Below are 6,144 nucleotides of genomic sequence, written 5' to 3' on the forward strand. Positions count from 1 at the left end.
GTTAAAGATACAAACTTATTTACAATATTTTTATAAACTGTTGAGGTACAAATTCTTATTGGTTCGCATCTGGGTTTATTACTTGCATAACTTTTTTACTTATCAATAATCACTCACTATATCATCAATATACTTCTAGTACTTTTCTCATTTTAAAGGCCATTAAAATTTTATAGATCTAAAATCTAAAACAACATATACTAGCCCAAAAACATTTGTGCAACAACAAAAATCACCAATAGCAAAGCTAAAAAAAATTAAGTCTAATTAACTAATTTTACTCAAATAAATAATTGCCCTTTAAAAAGTTTTAAATAGAATAATTTTGTCTTTACCTAGCAAATGCACACATTAAAAATTAAAAAAAAAAAACCTCCACGACTAAGAAGCTGCCAAACTAGAGGTCAAAGTCGCCCCCCTTAACTTAAAATCCTGGCTCCGTCCCTGCTCGATAGTATCCACACAAAACAGTCCCGACAAGCAATTTCTTTTAATCCTAGACATATTTAATGACCTCAAAAACTTCATAGAACCAACAAAGCCTTCTTCCAATTCTTCATTATAAATATTCCCCCTTGTTTTTTTGCTAACAATTGGATTCTTACACTCTCTTCATAAAGTAAAAGGCGGTGATCATGGTGATCTTTGAGTCTTGAGTGAGGTGCCTAATCCTTGTTGCCTTTTAGTATTTGTGTTTCTTTTGCTGTTTCACTTTGCTGTTTGTTTGTCTGCTGTGTTGGTTGTAGTTCAAGCTGCGTTTATATGTACTGTGTACTTTATTTTATTTTTTAAAAAAGTGGGGATTATTAGCACGAGTTATATAGACAGAGACAGCTGGATGAGGTAATATGAGATTGTGATGAACGGATTTTCTAATAGAAGGTAACATCTAGTAGTGTCTTCTGATGAGTTCTAGCTGTGGTGGTGAGTTGTGAGTAGTCTTGTGCCTGCAATTTACTTGCAATTTGCAACCAGTTGATTATATATTTATAGTAATAGATTTCTAGATACTGGGGCTCCAGGAATTATGGCAAGTAGGCATGAGAGAATGCAGATCAATACTATTATGGGCTATACAGAACTCTGGAGGAAAGAGAATTTGTATCCTTCACGTACATCAGTCTCCACAGTTGATCCCTTTTAGTAAGTCCTAGAATCTACATCTATATCTATAAATATAGAGTGCATGTGAAGCTGTAAACACACATAAATAGCACAAACACACACATATATCTGTCTAAATGGGTTTATGCATACAAAACATGGAAGTTTTTATGGTAATTTAGTGTTTGCTGTTGTAAAAATTGATCAAATTGATTATTCAGTACTTCATGACTTGTTGGAATTCCACTTGTTTGATTGTTTGCTGAACTCCAAATGACAAACTTGATAATGATCTGCCTCTTCATGATCATTGTTCTAAAATTTACTAGGGATTTTTTCTTATCTTGACTCGTTAAACAAATACAAAAGAAACTTGGGAAAATAATTTGAATCATTTAGTAATATATATAGAATGTTAAATATTAGCATTAATACACCATGTTGAATATGCTAGTATGGATACAGAAGCGGAAGTATAAAGTATAGAACACAAGAACACGAGTGTTACATGGTTTAGTCTAACGGCCTATGTCTATGGAAAAAACCCTAAAAGGCTATATCAATAATGTATTAGAGTGTAGTACAAATCCTGTATTACAATGAACTATAACATAAATATAAATAGTAGGCTAAACCATAGACTAGAAGGATTCAACTTGGGCCTATTACATTGAGCTAACATATCTCTGACATAAAAAAACTGGTCAATCTAACTTATATTTGGATGGGATTCTAACGTCTAAACTCATTATATGCTAATATAATGAAATATGGCTACACAATTGATATACAATACCAAGTTGCCTGAAGATTGTTCATTATGGACAAATGCACATTTGTCTCGAAGAAGTTTACTTTTCTTTCATGGTATATTCAGTATTTTAAAGAGAATTGATTTAACCATTTTCTTGGTTTGCAGTGGGTGCAAAAGTTCCACCAGGCAAACTGAAGGAAACATCGTAAGGGATTACCGGGAAACTGAAAGGAAAAATATGCATAAGACCCTGGATGATTACCTTCTTATCTGTCGCCAAATGGGGGTATAAATCCTTCTGTTTTAGTATACATTTTTTTGTTAATTTGTTCAGCTTGTGTTGGCTTGGCTATAAAAAATTTGTTCTCTGACAATCACTTTTAGAAATTTCCAAGTTTGGCATTGATAGTTTAAATGTCCAGTGAGTTCCTTTTGAGATTGCAAAATTGCTGAGTTTCTATTTATTTTGGCTTTTATATTTTTTAAATCTAGGTACAGGCACAGGTGGTACATACAGAAATGGACTGTATTGAAGAGGGAATAGTTGAACTCATTTCCCAGCATGAGATCAGGAAGCTTGTCATGGATGCAGCAGCAGAGAAGCAATACAAGAAGTACAAACTACATTGGAACTTTCCTTCTTCTTTTTTTCATGCTCAATTCTTGTTCTTTGTATATTCACTGTGGGCATCTAATCCTTGCAGAACATGGATGTCCTTTACCCACTATCAATTTTTGTTGCTTCAGAATAGATACATGGTTAATAACTCTTAATGGTACAAGATGTGGTCTGGATTTTGCAAAGAAGGCCAATGTTCAGACCATAAGGGGTTTGGAGAACTGAAGAAGAGAACACCTTAATAAAACTTTTACAATTAGTTAGACTAAAAAATAAATGCAATCTAATAAATAAACAAAAACAAATGCAATCTAATAAATAAACAAAGAAAATAAATCTTGAATACATACACCAAGTCATTCAATATGCCTGTATGCTCTGGCTTTGGGATTTCACAAAAGGTAAGGACACTGATTGATAGGTTTAGTTAGTTAATTTAATTCATTGCGAATATGGCTTTACTCTTGTTGGTGTTTTACAAGATTTTTTGCTATTTGTTTCCTGGTTTGTAGAAATTATGGTTTTAATTTGTGATGTTCATGATGATCAAGTAGCTAATGTTTTGACATCCACAATTTGTATATGATCTTGGAAAGCTTAGAACATCATTAAAGATATTAATATATTCTCTCAATGATGCAGAAAAATGATGGAACTAAAGTCTACTAAAGCTATATTTGTGTGTGAGAATGCACACGTCTCCTGTCACATACAATTTATCTGCAAGGGCAACCTCATCCATACTAGGTTTGTTTGACTGTTTTATTAATTACATTGCAGCTATGATGTTTGCAATTGATACTAAAGATTACAAAATGCTTGATTAGTTTCTAATTAAGAAGATTGTACACTAGAAACTGCAAAATTTCTTTGATTGTACACTAGATGATTGTAACTACAAATCCATGTAACTGTCCCAGTCCTATTATTAATGCAATTACGAAAACAAAACAGGGAATCAAGTGCAGAAACCGAAACTGGAAAGGCAAACCCTTTGAGATCACGGTCTGTTTCTTTGGGGCAAAATAGGAACATCAACGAACCTGGACTATCTGTAACTCTGACTTCGTGGAGTGAGGGGAATGACTTAATTGCATTCTCTCCACCTTCCTGTTATTTAAGAAGCCCTTCTATTGTGGAGGCTGCATCTTCATTCCTGCAACCAAGTCCAAGCACCTTATCAACATGCTCTTCTAATGGAGCTCTCAATTTTGTGGTATGCGCAAAACATTCATTTGTGGAGTGGGAGATACATATATTTGTTATGGAGCATGTGAACATTTTGATGTGTGACTTCAAATTGGATTTCTCTATAGAAAGCATTTTTCCTCTCTTCAACCTTATTCTTCTGAATTGATCAATCAATACAAATATGAAGGCTTTGAAAATTATACGTTCATTGGATCCTAGCAGGATGGAAGTTTAGATAATACTCTTTATGAGCAATATCAACAAGCAGAAGCAGAGGCTGACAAAGAGACACAAAGGCGTCGGAAAGCTGGAAGGGATTTGGTTGAGGCTATACACAGGGTAAGTTGTTTTAGAAAATCTTGAACCTTTGCATTTATGGACATATTCTTTTACACTCTTTCAACTTATATTTGCATGTAATATTAGTGGATTTTTTTTTTTTTTTTTTTTTTTCATGTTAAATTTGCAATCTTGGCCAAAATAATGTAGATAAATATCAATTCGTCAAAGAAAAAACTCTGCTTGCTGCAGAATAACTGTTTCTGCACACTGCAAACCTTTACTTGTCGATCATATGCACTACTATTCTTGAAAAACATACCGATGTAAACGTTAAGAGTTGCAAAATCTTACACAAATTTCCAATAATCCAATTAATAGGCCCAAGAAGAAACGATTCAGAGAAAAGAAATTGCGGAAGAGTTAGCGAAAGAGAGAGTAGAAGTTGCAAAGGTGAAGAATCAGATAGACCAAGTCATGGAAGAACTCTGGATTGCCAAACAAGAGAAAACATGGTTAAAGAACCATATTGTAGAGTTACAAAAGGAGAGAGATAAGTTTCAGATTGAGCGTGACAGTGCACTGAAAGATGCTGACGTATTGAGAAGAAAACAAGCAGAGGCCTCTAGGCACATGCCTCAGTTCTTCTCTGAGTACTTACTCTCTGACATCGAAGAAGCTACTCATGATTTTGATGAATCACTCAAAATTGGACAAGGAGGATATGGAAGCATTTATAAAGGTCGCCTGCATGAAACTGAAGTTGCTATAAAGAGGCTACAATCTCAAGGCTCACAAGGCCCCTCAGAATTTCGAATGGAGGTTTGTGTATTAGTATTTACAATTTGGTTAATACTAAATTCTTTCTCACGACATAATGGATTTAGTTTAGTTGGGCCAAAAGCTTGGCATTCTCTATCTCATTAACTAGTTGATTGTACGTATGTCAGGTTCGTGTATTGAGTCAATTGAGGCATCCCAATCTTGTCAGACTCGTAGGATCTTGCCCGGAAGTTTTTGCTCTAATTTATGAGTATCTCCCCTGCGGAAGCCTTGAAGATCAACTCATTTGCAAGGACGACAGTCCTCCATTATCATGGCAAACTCGAGTACGCATTGCCATGGAGTTGTGCTCAGTCCTCGTGTATCTTCATTTCATTAAACCTCACAGCATCGTTCATGGTGATTTAAAACCCTCCAATATCCTCCTTGATTCCAACTTTGCTAGTAAACTTAGTGACTTTGGAATCTGCCGCATGATATGCCAAGATAAAAGTTCAAGTAACAACACAACACTGTGTCATCTAGCTGTCCAAAGGGCACTTTGGCCTACATAGATCCCGATTTCCTTCAAACGGGAGAGCTTACAATGAAGTCAGATGTTTACTCGTTTGGAATCATATTGCTACAATTGTTGACTGGGAGATCAGCCTTCAAAATAGCAAATGCAGTGCAAAATGCCTTGGATGCCAGAAATTTGGAAGCCCTCTTGGATCCTTTGGCTGGAGACTGGTCATTTGAGCTTGCTCAAGGGTAGGCTTGCTTGGCCTTGAGGTGTTGTGACAAGAACCAAAAGAACCGGCCAGACCTTGGGTCAGATCATGTCAGGAAGGTACTTGAACCAATGAGGGCTTCATGCGAAGCCTCGTCCATTATGTATTGAGTGTATGTTTTTAGACTCCTTAAAACACCAGTTGTTTAACCTAGTTATTTAGCCAAGTGATTACTTAGGTAAATTATTCAAATCTAGGTTAACACAAGTAAATCATATCAAGTAAACAATGCGAAAAATAAAGAACACAAAGATATGATAACCTAGGAAAACCAAATCAGTAAAAAACCTATGGAGGATTTAACCTAGCTATCTTCAAGGGAAAACAGATCAATTATGAAAGAATTGAAATTTTACAATAACAACTTAAACCACTATTATCCTGTTGCTACCTCGAGTAGAAAACTTATTACCATGACCACGTGACAGCTCAGATCCACAGCATCCACGAGTCCACGGACTACTTCTTTCTCAGATCCACAGCATCCACAAGTATACCACTTGTTTTTCTTTAAGCTCTTTATGCAGCAACTAAAATGATCACCAAGCTCTCGACATCAATCTCGATCATGATAACCCTAAGTATGTACGAAGGCAAACACCTCTAAATCTCACAAGAGATTCACACACATAGCATAAATAACA

At 35.3% G+C, this 6,144-nt stretch overlaps 1 pseudogene; it reads left to right on the forward strand.

Annotated features, from left to right (window-relative positions):
- Positions 1–1,040: 1,040 nt before the first annotated feature.
- LOC142640243 (U-box domain-containing protein 33-like) lies at positions 1,041–5,610 on the forward strand (annotated as a pseudogene).
- Positions 5,611–6,144: the final 534 nt, after the last annotated feature.

This window comes from Castanea sativa, chromosome 6 (genome assembly GCF_040712315.1).
Source record: "Castanea sativa cultivar Marrone di Chiusa Pesio chromosome 6, ASM4071231v1".
NCBI classification, from domain to species: Eukaryota; Viridiplantae; Streptophyta; class Magnoliopsida; order Fagales; family Fagaceae; genus Castanea; species Castanea sativa.